This window comes from Chinchilla lanigera, unplaced genomic scaffold (genome assembly GCF_000276665.1).
Source record: "Chinchilla lanigera isolate Chin_1 unplaced genomic scaffold, ChiLan1.0 scaffold00006, whole genome shotgun sequence".
Taxonomy (NCBI): Eukaryota; Metazoa; Chordata; class Mammalia; order Rodentia; family Chinchillidae; genus Chinchilla; species Chinchilla lanigera.
Window position 1 is genome coordinate 13,954,007 of NW_004955407.1, and position 19,521 is coordinate 13,973,527.

General features: G+C 36.0%; 1 long non-coding RNA gene across 1 annotated transcript in view; it reads left to right on the forward strand.

Annotated features, from left to right (window-relative positions):
* Positions 1–3,666: 3,666 nt before the first annotated feature.
* LOC106146910 overlaps positions 3,667–19,521 on the forward strand; it is a 29,559-nt gene continuing 13,704 nt past the window's right edge. Inside the window, exons 1-2 of the long non-coding RNA XR_001231539.1 lie at positions 3,667–3,768; positions 4,277–4,364. This is a non-coding gene — a long non-coding RNA (uncharacterized LOC106146910). The remainder of the gene's footprint in view (positions 3,769–4,276; positions 4,365–19,521) is intronic.

A 19,521-nucleotide genomic window follows, 5' to 3' on the forward strand; every position in this document is an offset into this window, starting at 1 on the left:
ATGTAGAGAGGAAAAATATCTGTTCCTTCTACTCCTCTAAGTTTATATGATGGGGGCCACTATAGAAAGACAGACTAGCCTAAGTAAAACATACAATTTTATTTCATGTATCCATTATGATATAGGGGAAAGAAACTCTCAACTTGCTAGATATCTGGGACAGGTTCGTGCTCTCTAAAATCAAAGAGTGAATTTTAGGAACAACCGAAGTTAAGAGCAGAGTGTATTTATTGAGGGCAAGAAATCTTCTGTCTGAGAGAGGCAGAAGGGGTCCCGAGTGGGTTGCCAAGGACCCTGCCTTTTCTAGGGATTTTTTAGAGCAAATCCATGAGGTGAGGTGGGTCTAAGGTGGGGGAAAATGAGAACTCGCAAGGTGGGCATGAGGTGGACAAAATTATGGTCAACCAATAAGATTACAGGCATAATTATTCAGGTAAAGTTGATTAAATCGGTATCAAATGGGAAAGCCAGTAGAAAAAACAGGCAAGAATACAGAGCAGGGGTTTTCCCTCTGGGGGGTTGAGTTAGTGAGTCTTCCTGGGTTTTTAAAAGATGATTGATACCTATTTAGGATATCAATCCCTGATGTCCATCCCTAGGGAGGTATGTGGGTACATTTGCTCAATCTTTTTTTTTCTTGAACTGGGAATTGAACTTAGGACTTTCCCAGGCACTATGCCATTGATCTACATCCCTGGCCATTTAATCTTTTGTCTTGAGCTCTGGCCCACAGCAGAAGTACCTGTCTGTCCCACAGTTGAAAGATATCTTGTTTTCCATACTGGCTCTTTAGAGGGCCCAGACCTATCTAACTGCCTATAATATTTCTATCTAACTCAACTGAGTACAACAATTACAGGTCAAGGGAAATTTCACAAAGAAATGAATGAAGAAGCAAAGAAAAGATTAAGCCTGTGTTACTTTTACATAATAAATTCAGTGAAAATTGGATAGTTTTGGAGAAACATGTAGGACAAAGAGTATGAGTGAAGTGAAATAAATCGGGGGAATTTAGTCAGGTCTGTTTGTTCATCTCTGTATCCCTGCGACTTTGGATGTAAAGATGCTCCTTCCCTATGGGTGTTGGAGGAAACTTGTACATGCAGATTTCATGATCTGCTTCAGAAGGTTAGAAAAGTTTTTCCTAGGACTTATGACCTGCTTCTTAATTGCTGAAATTTCAGGAAAATAGCAGCATAATATCAGATACATTTTATTTTTCACTTTAAAATTCCAATTCAAAAGTTCCAGTATGCCAAAATGTCATATTTTGTGACAGTATGCCCTGAACTTTATAGCAAGCATAATTTTATCATTTGAATTATAAAAATACATTTTCCAGATCCTATTAAGTTGCTGACATATTTCATTATAGAGAAAGAACAAACCCAGTGTATAAAAATTAATAGCGTTATTGTCATCTAGTACTAGCTTGAGGAATTGCAACAAAAACTATCAGAAACTCAGTAGTTAAACAAACAAGTCCTCCTGGAATTTTGAGATCTTTGTTTGACATCTAATTTGGAAATTTTGTACATTTAGGTATTTAAAAAATTTATAATTCTTGAAATCTTCTGGAGAGAGTGTGTCACTTAAAAATACATGAAAATTTAGGATCCATCTCCGAGAAATTTCAGCAATTAACAGTTACCAGAAAGGGGTATTTTAAAGTATATAGAAAGACATATTTCAGAAATCAGGAAGAAAATAAGAAGATAGTAACTTAAGGATCTTTGAATTTTTCTTTTATTCCTACACGATAGAGCCAGAAAAGCTGTATAAGTGAAGATCACCCGTGTCTGCCTAGGCTCGCTACTGGTAGGTGTCCTGCCATGCCCTTGATAAATAAATAGCAAGCAAAAAGCCATTACAACCAATAACTTTGCTCCAATGATTTATTAGTTATTTTATCTTCAAAACGCTGAGTGATACTGATTATTTGAAACATTTAAGGGACTTTTCTAGAAAAATAATTGTCTCATGAGAAAATAAAAGCTTACTTTATGTTTCTTGTTTAAGGTACTGGCTTGTTTTTATTAGGGCATTGAAATAGAAAAACTTGGATACTCTTTTTTAGCTAGTCATAGTTTTCTGGGAAGCCAATTGCACCAGATCCAATAGCTTAGCATGTTATATGAAACCGGTGTTTACAAAAAAGGAGTAAATACATTTATAAGGAGAAAGGGTTACTGCCATAATTCCTAGTATTTTTCCTATGTCTTTCTACACTAATGATGATGGACTCTGTCTATAGTTAGGTATGGAATATATTTTTGTGCTTCAAAGAGTTTTTCTTAGAAGGAGAAAGTATTAAAATCAAACAACTCTGCACTGTAATATTTGCCTCAATATTATCTCCTCCCCTAATTAAAAATAAAACTGAATAATGAGCTAATGTTGAAAGCAAAACTTAGGCTTGAAGAAAATTCATAGATTTAGTTATCCATATTCTTTGAGGGTTTCTAATCTCATTCAGTGACTTCACAGTCACTTTATTTTGTCATCCATGGTCACACCTTTGTCTTACATGTATTTTATTTTGCACATTTTGTTTAGGTTCTTTATATGACAAATTAAAATAGATGCTTCATAAATACTATCACTGTCGTACATACAGAGTGAAATAATATGTTAACAATGTTAATTAATTACTTTAACGTCTGCATATTACCCTCTCTCCCCCCCATTCAACAAACAGCTTACTGTCAATCTCTATGTTGAGAGGACGAATACGGCATGAAAATCATGTCTTTCATTCCATAACTTCAGGGGGTGTGAGCATTCCTCAATGTGAACATTTTCTGCCACTGTGGCCGTAAACAGAGGAGACAGAGGAGCTAACTAGTTCTCCTCTTTCACCTTACTGTCAAGCTGAGCAAAGAGAGCAAGGGGTGTTCTGTTGTCTCACACTCCCAGTAGAGAGGCAGCAAAATCAAAGAGAAGGAGAACAGATCTAGACAAGGATTTCTCAACCGGGTACCTATTCACATTTGGATGTGGAGACTGTACGTCGTAGGCTGTATAACAGTCCTGGCCTCTACGTAGTGTTGGTATCACCCATCTCCTCAACTTCAGCAACTAAAATATTTTAGTTTTGATAATTACATTGTACATAGTTTTAATATTTACTTTTTTACATTGTAAAAAAGTTACAAATTAGTAGCATTACTGTCACCTAGTACTAGCTTGAGGAATTGCAACAAAAACTGTCAGAAACTCAGTAGTTGAACAAACAAGTCCTCCTGGAATTTTGAGATCTTTGCTTGACATCTAATTTGGAAATTTTGTATATTTAGGTATTTTAAAAATTTATGATTCTTGAAAGCTTCTGGAGAGAGTGTCTCTCTTAAAAATACATGAAAATCCAGGATCCATCTCTGAGATATTTCAGCAATTAAGAGTTACCAAGACATTAACAAATATGCCTCTGGCAGGGAGGCAAAACGCCTCAGTTGTGAACCGCAAGTGATCACTTAGCACCAGGCAGAGCACACTTTGCAGAGCCACATAGCCTTCCTTTACCCGTGCTGCTGGGATTTTCAGCCTGGTTCAGGGTATCTCCAGAATTCGTAAAAACTTTTTTCTTTCTTGTCTTTTTGAGACAGGGTTTCACCATGCAGTTCAGGCTGGGCTTGAACTCATTTTGTAGCCCAAGCTGACCTCAGACTCACAGCAGTCCTCCTGCTTCAGCCTCCTGAATGCTGTGATTATAGGCATGCACATCCAAGCCCAGCTCTATCTCCAGAATTTAAATTTACAACTGCCCAGGTAAGGAAGCTGTTAAAGTAGGGGAGCTCTTAATATATACTCGAGATGTCATTATTTATCAAGGTGTATTTAACTTTCTTTTAAGACTGACTAACAAAGAATTGTTTCTTTATTGACTGAAGATGAATTACCATGGGTAATACTTAAAAAAGTGAAATAGTTTATATGCATCGCTGGATACACTTGGAAAAATTTCATACATAAATTTTACTTAAGAGTTTTTGAAAACACTACCTTGAAATTGATTGCCCTATCCATTATTTTACTTGACTTTGGTCATTTAACTTTAGCTCATCTATCACCACAGCATATTTAAGGTGGTTACAAATTTTAAAATATATTCTACAAAATACCTGCACAAACATAAAGCTAGAAACCTAGAAAAAATGGCAAAACAACTGTGCTCAAAACTCCAGTTTCGCATTGTCTATCTGAGTTTCAGTGCAACTGGGGGAAAATAAAATGAGGCTACTCACTGTCATCTCATAACTGAATCATCCTTTGATAGTGATCCCAGGAGGTGGATGGGAGAAATGGAGACTGCCTTACAAGACTTCTGAAACCTTCCCCATCACACTGTTTATATTCTGAAACCCGTAAGTTTAGCCATGTAATCTCATTTTTACTACTATTAAAATGAACAAGAATTGTCTGTTCTCTCATTTATAGTACATGTATAATCTTTTCATTTTCTGGGGAAAAGTTTTGTAGAAGGCACAGGTTTATTTTGTTCTATTTACAATTAAATTTTATGGGGATTTTATGAATAGGAATTATGTTCATGGAAAATGGTTCAAAAGTCATACTTAGGTTAAAAAAAGTGTTAGAAATATGTCAACTTTCCCTTTCAAACTACTCCTCATGAATAATCATTGTTCTCAGCTGCTTGAGTCTCTTTCTAGCAATATATGGTCTTATGCTTTAAATAAAATTCTAATGAATGAAAACTTTGTTAGATTTTAAAGTAATAATAAATTTTTATTCATAGATCAAACTTTGACTTTGACTCACATTCGGTTATCAAATGCCTACTGCTGGTAAACATTAATCCTGGGCGTACCTATAAGGGCATGTTATGAGTTATATCCTATGTTCAGAAGTTTTTGTCTCAGCATTAATTTCTGTGTTTTTAATTCCCTTTAGGTCTCTCCCAGTTACTTTTGTCGCTCATACGCGGGGTCCTTCCTGTGTGTACCAGTCCGGGTTCTCCACTGGCCCCATTAGCTTGCAGTCTGTGCACTGCAGTTGCTCCATGAGGGACCTAGACCTTTTCCTGTGTCGTTTGTGAATTAGGTCACAGCAGTTCTCCACTCTGCCTTGCTCATCAGGACCTTGGTTGCCTCCAGACACAGCCCTGGCAGCTCTGCTGGAGTGTCCCTTACAGGAGTGGGAGGATGCCCACTCTCCTTTACTTCTCACAGATTCTCTTTGCCAGTTACTCGATGTCTCTCCGGATTTAGTCACTTGGCAACAGCACTTGGGGATTTATTTTCAAATAAACTTTACTGAATAGTCCTATATATCTCAAGCACTGGGGTTCAGCACCCCCTGTGTGTTTGTCTTTCTTTCAGGAGGAGTGCTATCCAGAGGACAAGGGGACCCTCCACACACCAGCTCCTTGTAGCTCCATCTTACCAGACCATTGGATACTTCTATACTTCACTGACACTTGAAATAAACATAATTTATTCTCACAACTAAATTTCCTAAGTACTAATTAAGTGACCTCTCCCTAACCTATTTCTCAGCCTCTTTTTTTTCTCCCTTCTGTTTCCTTACCTAATAGGGTTTGAAATATTGGACCAAGAAGAAGACAGACCCCAGTAGCTTTGGCTTCCTCTCTTCACTTCACTTCCTACATTCACTTAAGTCTCCCTGCTTTGCTAGATGCTTACTTCTGCCAATATTTAGATTACTTGATCTAACTTTTCATTCCTTTTCTCAATAGCTCCGCATATTTTAACGTGATTGTTGTATGTACAGCCTCAGAATGTTTTCGCTGCTATATGGCAGTCTAACTTGACATTTTCTAAAATTATTTATTACGCATCAGTTTCAAAATCATATCATTTGGCTGGAACAATATCTGAGATAGTGTGTTGTAATAATTGCCTCTAACAAAAATGCATTCAGCCTACAAACTTGTATTTTAAAATGACCTCTATTAAGGTAACAGGAAAATATTTAGATTAGATTTTGTTAGCTTAATTTGTTTTGCATTTGAATGGCATTAAATCAATGTGTTTAATCCCCTTATATGGATCCTTTGAGCCTTCCCCTTTTCAAAGTTTATCCGTGAGTTTTATAGTCCCAGCAATGGAGAGTGGGTCTATAACAAAGAGACCATTATTCAGTTTTGTTTCAGGGCTATTGTTGAGCCATAAAATAACAATGACCTCTACAACCTATATACCAAATCAAAATTCAGTCCTATCAGACAAGGTCATGGAACTTGACTGTAGACCCAAATTACGCATGGTGCTGTGAAGGCGTACCAGAAAGCTCTGCCCTTCTGCCTGGAGAACAGTGGAGAGGAAGGCAGTGGAAAAGGTCACTCACATCCTGACTCCCCTTCTCTAAATTAATAGAGCAGAGGGAAAAACCAGGTTTGCTTTGATGATGGAAAAACTTAACACAAAGGAAGAATTTCTGCACCTTTGTGAGGATGCTTGGAAGAGACTGTACTGCAGAAAATCAGCTTCCTCCTTCTAACTTCAGGAAAAAGCAGCACAGTGCAAAATGAATTTTTTCTGCTTAGAAAGAGAGGAGGAGAGAATACCTTGGTCTAATTTGCTTTCTTTTTCCCAGTTTTGAAGGTTCTCAGGAATTTCTCCATGTTCTTCAGCAGAATATGCTTCTATTTAGCTATGTAGAAGCGGGAACGTAAGCTAGGTTTCTGGGCCCTGTTGAAATAACGTTGACTGAGAGTGGCAGGGAGGAGTGCTCTGCTGAGAATCTAAAGATATTAGACCTCAGAGGCTAACCCTGACAGTGCCAGCACTGGGCTGATTAGCAGGGATGACCCAGAGGAGAATGAAGAGGCCCAAAAGTGGAGACCCACACGCCATATTTTCATAAGCAGAAGCTGTAAATCCTGCTTTTAAAAGGAAAATTGTTCTAATCTCCTACCTTCACCATCACCAAGAGGATTACAATTGTATTTGTGGCTGTAGTACTCCTTGGAGTTCTCTGTCAGACCATGGTTCAGTGGGGGGACACCCCCGCTGCCTCTCCACTCCCTTCAGTGCCCGCCTTCCTGGCTCCTCTTCATTTCACCAGCCTCGTGCAGTGCTTACGGACACCACAGCAGCTGGCTTGTCCAAACTGCGTTCAGTCCTTCCCACCACCCTGCCTGGGCCATACCTCAGACTTAGGGTACGCGTCAGTTTTATATGTTGCACAAAAAAATACCATAGACTTAGTGACTTTAAACATCTACATTCATCATGTTATAGTTTGTTTAGGTTAGAAGTCAAAGCATGGTTTTCTGCATCCTCAGTATAGTTCTTACCAGGCTGTAATTAGAGGTTCAGCCCTAAAGAGTTCTCAGCTGAAGGCTTAATGGGGAAGGATCCATTGCCAACTTCCCACAAGATGGAAGACTTGGAAGATTTCACTTTCTTAAGTGTACTGCACATGTGAGGATCCATGGCTTCCTTCTTCATAGGCTAAAAGGAGAGGAAATACTCTCCATGGTTCAGGTAGTAAGACCAAATCTGGTGTAGTTCAGATGCTGCCACCTATTAGGAAGTTATGTACCAATGAGCCTATCTCAAATGAAAAATGCATTTGGTATTCCAATAAATCCATCACAATGTTGGAAAGATCATAAGTCATTAGGAGTAATAGATTGTAATATACAATCATGTGTGGCTTAATGATGAAGTACATTCTGAGAAAATGAGTTTTCAGGTGATTTTATCATTCTGTAAACATCGTAGTGTGTATTTACATGAACTAAGACAGCTACACCCTATCTGGGCAATATAATCTTGTGAGACCACAATGATGTATATGGTCAGTTGTTGACTGAACCATTATTTGTTGCCCATGAGGTGTAATATAATATGATATAATATAATATACAAAACAAGGGAGTACTTAATCATCACCTTTGTCACAAGAGTGACATTCTATTATGATTCTCAGATTTTACTGACTAAAAACAGTCACAGATTTTTTCTGCACTCAGGAGAGGACTGGAGATAACACCAGATGTGAAAAGCAGGAGACACTGACCTGTCCATACATACATGATATAGACCAGGAAGGATGACTTAGGTAAAGATGACTGTGAACAGCTCAGGAGTGCACACAGGCCCATTTGGAAAGAAATTGTGAAATACACGGTACCTGAGATATATTTTAGAGGGTAAGGTGAGTATCTGCACTTCAGGTTGTCCTGTTCCCAGCTTATGGAGCTCCTCACCTCAGGGGAAAAGGACAGCTAGAAAAAGACCATAGTGGAACCCTTTAACTGTAGGCAGGACCCAAGCCAGAAGCCTATATTTCCTCAGTCTGACAATGGTATTGTCCACAACTTTGAGTACCTCACACCTGGGCTGTATGCGATGTTAATGCCTCAGAACAGGATAAAAAGAGAAAGCCAAGGACTCATCATTGAAGTGAACAAAAATGACTTAGAACAAAAAGTAACATACACACACATACAAACAGACAGACAAACACATACACACACACACACACACACACACACAGAAAGACAGACATCTAGTTTAGGCATCATGCAACTAATTGGTCTTAGTACCACTGTTCTTGGAAGCTATTTATAGATTAAGTGTGTAGTTAAATTGATTTTTAATGCTTTCATAGAAAATAGAAGAATTTTCATTTGTACCTCATATATTTTATAATTTTAACGGGTATTACACAAGAAAGTAATGTAGGAATGCCTTTATTTTGGTGGCTGTACCATAAGATTCTCTACATATATTAACAAATAAAACCAAGCTGGACACATATTAGAAAAACTTTCAATACCAAAATTAAGAAGGGCTGGGGATGTAGTTCAGTGCAAAGATCCTGATTCAGTCTCCAGTACTGCCAAAGAATAAAAATGAATAAAAAAATAAAAATTTATAAAAATGAAATTTTTAGATAAATATGAAACATCTTACCTAAAGTGTCTCTTATTTTCAAGATAATTTCATTGACATTATAAAGGAAATTGTTGTTTGGAGAATATTATTAGAAACCTAAGTGGGAAGTCTGGAAGGCCCTGGTTATCACAAACTACCTGCAGTCAGTAATGGGCCCAGACAGCCTCCATGGCTAGAAGCTGACTGACCCCTGGTTTATGCAAACAGAAGTCCTTTCTACTTGGATGCTATTCTTAAGGAAATGTCATCTTTGACCAATATATTTATTCTTGGTTACGTAAGAAGCAGAAGGCAGGGAACTTAGAGGTCTTCCCTGCCCGCACACTCAGGAAAATCATGCTTTGAATACATGTATCTGGTCTTCCATCTTTTGCAAGAGAGTGATAAAATGCACAGAGAACATCTTGCAAAGGTTTAGCCAAGGCCAAAGTTTAGTGAGCTCCATGGGAAAACTGGAAATATTTACATTTTATGTAATTTCTTTTCAGACTGAATTTTAATGCATAGATTCAAGTGGCAAATCTAGTATTTTAATTCAACATATTTGAGCCACTTATTGTCAACTTTTCATTTGAAGGATACAGTAATTTATATTTATGAATGTTATTGGTTTTATTAAATTAGTAAATTTCTATGTATATTCTAATATTAAAAGATAAGTGATCAGTCAACTTAATCTAATACAAATTTATCATAATAATCTCTTTTCTTTCCTCAAGTGACAGAGCAAATATTCATTCCTACTCCATCATACAATTATACTTCACAATATAGCACTAATCCCTTTATATTTTCAAATTAAAATTTATGTCAATAAATCCCGGTTTTTCTTATCTTGCATGATCACTTGAAAATCAAGCCACAGGTCCTAAATTTATGATCGTTATTTTAGAGAAAGGAAATTTAAAATCCAAATTTAAAAGAAAATTAAAATCCAAGAGAATAAGACACTTTCTTGAAGATCACATTGCTAGTAAGTGACAGGTAAAGACTTCTAAATAAACAAACTACAAAATGCAGCATTAAAAATACTTCTCAAAGTCTAAAACTAGAGCCAGAAGGGCTAATATAGAAGAATGAAGTGAAATTGAGTAAATATCTTCTTAAATCTTCAAAAAATAAGCATACAAAGTAAATAGTTGTCCCATTTTCTGCTGTTAATAGGTGAGAGCTATTTCCACTGAGAATAGTACTTTAGTTCAAACTTATACCAGAACTTAATTGATTAGGTGAATTGTATATAAAGCAAAAATCTTCCCGTGTCTTATGGAAGCTAAACCCTTAGGAGAAATCCTTTTCCATTATCCGTCCATTGTGTAGAACTAGTGATATACCAGGCTTCTACTTCATTAACATTTTACCATACGTATTAAACTTTTCTTATAAAATATTTCATGAAAAATTTTAATGTCTGTATACAAAAGGAAATTACTTGCTGTAACTAAGACACAGTCACTTAGAATCAGTCTTCTATTCAGTACAAGTTAAGTGTAAACTAGTTGAATTTTAGCAATTGGAAGATGAAATCTGGTTTAAGAAAAGCAAAAACTGGAAAATTTCTTTCCATCTCACAGACTCTTGAGAGAATACAGCATTCTTTTTTTTTGTTGTTTTGTTTTTTTTTGGTTTTTCTCTGGTACCAGGAACCGAACTCATGACCTTGCGCATGCCAGGCAGGCGCTTTTGCCGCTGAGCTAAATCCCCAGCCCATTACAGCATTCTTCTTTGAGTGTAATGACTCTTGAAATCACAAATCGTGTTCACAGTGTAGAATAATCAATGAATCCACGCTTGTTCCCACATTTTATTACTTAGGTATAGGTCTGAGTAAGATGGGAAGCTATAGCTTATGTTTTAGCTATTGAACATATTTTTCTTCTGTCTGAATCATCATTTCAAACTAGTATTCCTGGAGTTATTGTTTTCAAAAACCAATTCAGTTGCTACAACCTTTATAGATGATCTGACCTTAAAAATGGCGTAGAAAGGCAGAACATGTAAGCTGTGGGTGTTCTACTTAAAAGTGAGTAATCTACATATTCACTGCTTAATAGTTTTCTTAATTCCATCCAGGGACTAAATGTGCTATGTGTTAGTTACTTATCACTGCATGACAGCTTACTCCCAAGCTGAGTCATTTAAAACAATACACATTTATAGAGGCTGGGAATGTAGTTGAGTCATAGAGTACTTGTCTAACATTTATAAGGCCTTGGGATTAATCCCTAACATTGAAAGGAAGACAACATAAACAAAAACAATACACATTTATGATTTCACAGTTTCTGAGTCAGGAATCCAGATGTGGCTTACCTGTGTCCTCTGGTTCTAGCATATCCCAAGACTGTAATCAGCTCAACCCTCTTTTGTGAAGAATCTTACAGTAATTGATGTTCATTGCTAGAATTCAGTTCATTATGAGCCCTTGGACGGAGGCCTCAGCTTCTTCTGAGTTGCTGGCTGGAGACTATCTCAGTTCTTGTTATTTGGATTTCCCTATTTTACAATCATACCAGAAAGTTAAAAAGAGGGAGATCAAAACACCAGTATGAGAGAATGCTAGCTAAAATGGGTCATACGATTTGGTCACCTAATCAGGAATGTGGCATCCATCACGTTGCACATATGCTTCATTGTAAGCAAATCACTAGGTCCAACTTACACTCCAGGTAGAGGAATACGCAAAAAGGTGAACCCTACTAAGAATGTGGGGGTATTGTGAGCCATTTAAGAAGGTTGCATACCCCAGGATATATATTTATAACTTCCAGGAAAATAGAACTAGATTTTATTGTCTGAAATTTACCTCTTCTTTTAAACTTGATTTCAGACCATGAGCACATTTGTCATGTCAGTTTCCACTAACAAAAATGGATAGTAAATATTTCCTCACTTAGCAAATAGGCAATCTTTGTTGCACTGAAAGCAAAAGGAAAAATATTATTAAGAGAAAAGCAGAATTTTCCAGTCTTTTGCTTCCCAAAGGACATGATTTTGAATGTTATATTTAAGATCACAGCAACTTTATAAGATTTAAGGATTTTTTTCTTGATGTTACCTGAGATTTCTAGAGTGGTTTAGTTTAATGCATCACATAATCATAACACCAGAACAACATTTAGCATATTCCAAACATGCACAGAACAAAATTAGAGATGCATTATTTGCTCTTCATCAAAGATTGCTTCCTTGATTTATGAAAAAAATAGAGCTTAATTGCTGGCTCACAATTTTTGGAGCTCTTGCCCTTGCTATATTTATTTATTTGGATTTTTTTTCTGGGTACAAAATTGAGGGAGCAAAATCTTCATGGACATCGTGATCTTTCTTAAAATCACTCCAGTGCACCTTCCATGTTAACCTCCAAATATTAGAATTTCAACAACTCATCACTAATTCTTTGTCTGTTAGTCTGTTTTATGATACCACAACCACACATATAGTTTACTGTCATTAAATTCTTCCTGATTTTTCTTCCTGATGTTATACATATGCTCTTCTCTTACAAGCTATGTTCCACATAGCAGCCAAAATAATCCTCCTAATATGTAAGCTAATTCACATTTCTCTTCTGCCAATATCCATCTATGCTTTATCATCTGACTGAAGTGAAAGCTGTGGTCCTCTCAAAGACTTACAAGGGGCTACAATTTGGATTGTCATTGTTTCTCTGACCTCTTCTCCCTGCCATTTTTGCTTCATGATCATTGTATTTGATCCATAATTGCTTTTCTATGGGTCCCTGAGTACCTCAAGAATGTTCCAGAATTTCTGTTAACTGTTCATTGTGCTAAGAATGCTATTCTCCCAGGTGTTTGCTTTAGTTAGCCTGGAAACCGGAACTACGCCTGCTATGTGATCAAGAAATATTTTTGGAAAAATATTCCATTTTTTCTCTTAGAAAAGTAATTAAGCCATGTTCATCCTATCTTACTTTTGGTAGAAATAGGAAATAGGCATTACTTTATGTATTTAAACCACAGTTGTGCTTGTTCTATTTTTGTTTCTGAATGAGTGCAAAATGATTAGAGTTTACAAATAGACTCCCATAGCTACATGTATGTGAATTACATAACCTGCCTTCCTGGGATAACCTGCATCTGACACATAGAAATGCCAAACTATGATTTAGTATTTTGATTTTACATTAAATGATTGTTTTCTTGTTTACCATTAGAGTGAAGATTTATTTTTTGAGTGAGTTGTTACAATAATTAACATACAGTTATTTTATTAAATTTTAGTGTCTCACAATATGTTCTCCTATATTTTGCTACTTGCAAAATATGTATGTTTTCTAGTCCAGAGGCTGGGAAAGAATGTTTCCTCTTTTCTTTTATCTTCATTCCTGTATAATATTTTCTTTCAACAAGTAGAAGGTACGTTTTTAATATATTGCTTAGTTTTAAAGTCTCTCATGCTGCATCAAAGTTTGCTTTCTCTACTTGACAGAAGTTTCTATTCTGCATTTACCTGGCACTTTGACAGACATCTTTGAGAACGATTAGGTAAAATCTATCCATGTGAAATGTAATAAAAATAAATGTAACCAATTGCTTTAATTCGGTTATAGAAACCTATTTAGGCTCTGTGTCATAGAAGTTATGTAAATTACTTTAGTGATCTTTAATTAATAAGAAACTGCAACACAATGTGCCTTCTATAAATGCTAATTATAAGCTTAGATTTTACTACTTGTAATACACTAAAGTATTTATAATAAATTATAGTGAAGTTATATTCTGTCCTGCATATAATGGCATGCTGTACTGGATTTGCAAGTTAGGAAAGTTAAAAATCTAGAGTAAATTGATAAGAAAAGATGTTAGTGCACAAAGGCTGTTTCATAGCCCTATGGTAGCAGTGAGAAAGTATTTGAAGTAGTTAGAGGAAGGAACATATAATATAAAACAGGTGCCTGGTAAGAGAGGATTTAGAAGTTTAATATTGCTTGAAAAGTAAAAATAAATGAAATGTAAAAAGAAGCAGTTTTAGTTTTGATAAAAATGTAGACTTTTTAACAATATAGGCCATTGGAAAGTAGAATGAGCCGCCTAACAAGGAAATGAGCTCCACATTGCAAGACATGTTCGAGCGGAACTCCAGATGTTTAAACATTAAATGAGGGCTAAGGTTGATGATGTTTAGTTTCTCTCCATTCCTATATGTCCATGATTTTTTAAAAAAACAGGACTAAAGAAATCCAGTAGATAAAGAAGTAGAGTTACATTTTAGAGATGTTATTTGTTTAATATGATAAAAAATTCCCCTTAATGCAATTTACATTCCCCTTAATGTCAGAGGTGAAGTGAAGTCAAAAAGCAAATAAAACTTAAAAACTTGATGAAAACACATATGAAATATATAGGCACCAGGAGTATTTTTAATTTAAGGGAAAGAAAAAAAAATAAATCAAGCAGCTCAGAGAAAGCAGGACTCAAATCTCCAAATAATAAGCTCAAGCTGAGAGAAGTCCTGGCTTCTCTAACAGCGCATAAGTACATGAGAAACGTTGTTGTTCACCGTGACCTTCATACAATCTGGACAAAGAAAAGGCCAGAACAGCCTGTATCCTGGTATAAATCAACACTCAGTGTGTTGTGCTGTCTACAAAGGCGGAACGGAAGGAGGGAGAGTATTAAGGGGAAAAGTCATTAGGCTCATATGAGAGAAGTTCCAGCTGTGTGTCCCTTAAGATGGTATCAATGGGCTGACTGTGAAATGTTTCAAGCCAGCTGGATTTGAAATGGTGATATTTTAGAGCACATACTCACTCACCTTGAAAGTTTTAATGAGAAAAGCAAGAGCCACTAACAGTCTTGGCATTGCCAGGTATTTCCAAAGTCTTCTTTTCCAGCTATGGGTCTGTGTTTAGGTCTTTTGCTTTTAAGTTTACATGGCCACAGACATGACTGAGTCATTTCTCACTAGTTTCATTGAATTCAAAAAATAAAAAACAAACAAAACTTCAATTTTTTTTCAATAGTGTTTAATAATTGGCTTTTATTTTTCCTTTACTATAAAAGCTCAGTAGGGGCAGCAAAGAAATTTATTCTCCAATGAAAGCCAGGGATATTTCTAGTATTTTTAAAAAGATGAATGATTGAGAAGGTTTAAAGCAGACAGGTGGGATCATACGAAGAGAAATTGGTTACCCAGTATAAATTACAGGTCCATTCAGTAAAACTTATCCTGGGTCAGAGCCCCTTCTCTCTGTTTACAGTTGTCCACCATTGTATTTAGTTTTGATAACATGGAACCAACTAGCAATACTTTCTTTTCTCTTTAGTCGTAGAAATGTTTCACTTTATCTTTTCCCATTTTACATGTTAGATTTACATAATTTTGATATCCAAATTATGTTTTGTTGCTGGACTTCGTGAAAGAAAGTGATGAATAAAAGTCATATCCTTATTTTCAAAATACTGAAGACATTAAATTCATCTAAGGTTTCTGTATACCCAAAAAGTTGTTTGAAATCTACACTAGCTTTAAAGGAGCAGATAATGATGATAGGAGGAAACAGTTCTGGAATTGAGGCTATGCACATTTGTGAGGTTTAGCCTGTAATTCTTTCTGGAGGAAAACGTTTCCCAGTTACCGGTCAATATGAATTGTTATGTTAATAAGGTTAAAAAATGGGAAAATACTGCTATGACCAAAGGTACTTGTGTGCAACGTATGTCTTCATACTGTGTGTGAAATATTACATTATATTTGTAAAATTATGAGACAGAGAGGCTGAACTTTAACAAAGACAAAAGTTGAAAAGTTATATCAGTTAATTAAAATTTCTTATGTTGACTTTCAAATTTTTTCCAGTTGCCTCCTTGAGATAATGTAAGTTCCAGGTTATAAGGCCATGGAGTTGGGGTTAGTATTTTCCAGTCAGAATGAGTCATTTTTACTGTGTTTGTGATAATTTTTGATTCTTACATAGCATTCATTCTGTTAAGAGAATTGCTAAATTATATTAACTACCTTCATTAATAGTTTTCAGATGAGATTTAGAAAGAAGGAATGTTTAGTGAGTTAAGAGTAGCAAAGAACTGTAAAGGTGAGGAAAGTTTAGAATATAATTGGTTTGAATGATCACATTTATCTCTTTGGGTCTTGAACTGAAGAAAGAAATTCATTAAGAGCAGATAATAAACTTTCTTCCCCTTAACTTTTCCTAAGAACTTTCAATTATTTAAAAGTGTTATTTACTTTTTTCTTTCTTTTTACTTGAATAGCCAACTTTCAAACTTTGAATTATAGCAAGACTCTAAATGAAAAGAAAGGCCTTAATGCTGAGCCTCATTCATAAAGTAATTAGCAAATCTTCCACTGTGGTTATGCTTTATAACAACCAATTTCATAAACTCTTTTCCTCACTTGCAGCCAATTTACTATCATACTGTAAATCAGAACCAACCCTCATCCTCAATCTCATTAAAAGAGCAGTTTTAATCTCTTCTCACTAGGTTCCTTATCACCAAGAAAACATATTCAATAACAGAGATCACAGCAGAGCTGTTGGGATTACAAAATTTCATTACTTTCATAAAATTTGTCACAGCACATTTACAGAGAGGTAATGAATTATCACAGACTACTACACCTGTCAAAATAGATGATTTGGGCTCTTTTGAAGATTAGACTAGGTAACCTCATTATCCCTCCATCCCATCTTCCCTAAGATTCTGTGATGGTTATGACATCAAGCCTGAGGGGTTTCATTTCTTGGGGAAGAATAAAGCATTAAAAACAAGGAGATGGCAGGTAGACCATTTCAGTGTTGGGTTACCGTAAACTTGAAGGTAACTCCAGAGATAACTGGGCCCAGGAGAAATATAGTTTGGCTCTGTCAAAAAGATTTCCTTTTCTGGACGTTTAGCAAGACCAATAAAAATACACAAAATATCGAAAAAGACTTAAGTTCCCACTTAGTTCTTTTAATGCTTTCAATTAACCTGTGTTAAGAAATCCATATTTGGTATTGTGTTAAGTTTCCAGAATCTTGCTTCACTCAGTTGAAAAGGAGTCATTTTCTGCTCTTAAGCATCTATAATGAAATATTTTATTTTAGTAAATATAGGCTGTTAAATTGGTATTGAAAGGGGAAAACAGAAAATATGACTGTAAGTGAAATGCAGAGGTCCATGGAGAATCTCTAGAGATATGGCATCTGGGCTGATAATTGAAAGAAGAGAAGTTGGTCAGAAGAGTATCTAGACTGAGTGAGGGTCTGTAAGCATGAAAGCCTGGGTACTGCGAAGCCTATGACACTGATATAGTGGGAAGTTCAAGAAAGACCACACTGTGTGTTCCTGAGCAGAAGGCAAACCCTGAAAAGTGAAGAACTTCATAAATTAAACCAAGACATTTGAATTTTATCCTGGAGACTAACTGGAATTAATATTTTAAGGGGAAAAATGAGTGCTGATATTTTCCCATAAGAAAGTCACTGTCAGTCATGACAGTACAATGAGGAGTAGTAATCGGCAGTTCTTTTGGATAGTGGAATCTGGAAGGTAGAGATAAAAGATTAAACCACAACAGTGGGAAAGAAAGGGAAAGCTGACCCCAGAACAAACTACGACCTTCACAAGGAATGTGTAGGAAAAAGATGCATAGGCTTTGATAAATTGCTAGATATGCAAAAGAGGAATAATCACTGGATAAAATAGAGGTTTGCTTTCTAAAATGGACAAAATATGAAAAGCAGCACAATGCAAAGTTTGATTTTGTCACATTGTTCTATGCGTCTGTGGAAGGTCCCAGAGAGGATGTCAAGAAGCATTCTATGAGGTGGCACAGCCTTGCCACGAGCAGAGAGCGTGACAGCAGAGAGGTGAACTCTTGTTCTGACATTCAGAACACTGAACTTTAAAGAACTTATTCCCACTGAGCTGCAGTTCCTTCATCTATAAAAGGCAATAATATCATTTCAGAGACATAATCTATTCCAATGAGTGCACACATAAGTAATTTCATCCTGTTGGAGGAAAGGAGGACTACTTCCTTTGACAAAGACATCAATTCCTTAGCAGCCCATCTCAAAGTATCCCATGATATGAGGGGTGTGAAGGGAACTGAAGGCAGCTCATAAGTACCTGCACCTCTGCAGCTACTGTCTATGGTGAACTATCTCTAATCAAGAAATTAAATTTTTCAAATTCCAGAACATGATGGATATTTATTAGCATGCTAATTGCCTTCTTTTTCCTTTTCTATAATTATTTTAGGATTTTTGGCAAGTACTTGATGATAATATCATCTGCCTCATCCCAATATATCAAATTAGCAAAAAAATGAGCATTTTAATGGCAGTTCTAAAAAACGATACACTGTGGGAATTCCATCAGCCTTTGGGAGCTCATTCCAGTAGGTGAAAAGCTTTTCCATTGTCCTTCAAACCTACCTGGGCTGGGGATATAGCTTAGTGGCACAGTGCCTGCCTGGCAAGCGTGAGGTTCTGAGTTTGATTTCCTGTACCCAACTCAAAAAAAACCTCTCCCTTTCATCATTAATTTAATAAATACTGATTCTCTTCAATGTGGCAGGCACTGTTTTAAGCAATAGTTACAGAAAAGTGTGCTTGATATTGTAAAAGTAAATAATATTTTGAATAGAAATACATACAAAATTTGAAACAAAATAATTTTACATACTGGTAAGTATTAGGCACATAAAACTAGGGGAAAGATAGATGTGATGTCTGGAAACAGGAGGTTAATGAGTCAGTTTGGCATAACTGGTCAGGGAATGTGTCCATGAGGAGATGCCAGTTAAATGGAGACTTCACAACATAGAGAGAACCAGGGATTCAAGGTTCTAAGAAGAAGAAAAAGAAAAGCCATGGCAGGAGGCCATCTATCTGTTTTCAGATAGCAGAATAAAGGTCAGGATTATCCAGAGTTTAAATGATATGGGCGCAGTCTGATGAGAAATGAAAATGGGAGCAATGCTAGCACATGAAAAACCTTGGAAAAGGTTCAGTTTTATGTTACCTGAACTAAACCTCTAGAAATTTTGAGGTAAAGGAAAGAGGGGGCTGATGACATGATCTAGATTTTAAGGTCATTTTGGATTGTCTGGTGAGATGGAGTGAGACGGGGTAAGACTCAGGGTGACACCATTCATTTATTTATGAGGATAAGCTCCTGCCAAGAAGACCTCCTGAGTGAAGCTGGCAGGCCACCAATGAGAGCTGGTAGAAAACCATGGCTAAGGATTAATCAAAGAAACATGCAACTTAATAAGAGGAATTCTCTCCTGCTGGAAACTATCATTAAATCATCACTTAGCATCACAGAAAATCCGTAAAGAATTCCATCTTTTTATCTTAAAGTATTTATTTCCCCAGAGTCAGCTATACATTTGATTTTTTTAAAAAACTAACTTTAAAAATAGTGACAAAAGCCTCATTTTCTATTTCCCAAGTATTTATGTATAAAATATAAGGCATTGTGACTTGCTCAAAGCATTTAACTCTTAAAAGTAAATTACACTTCAACATTTTTATTTTAAATCTGAAAAGCTAAATAAAACCATATTTTACATTGAAAAAACAAAAGTCAAAGAAATTTGTTTAAGTAAGATCAGTGTTATAAATCCAACTCACATGTAAGTTGTAGGGAACTGTTTA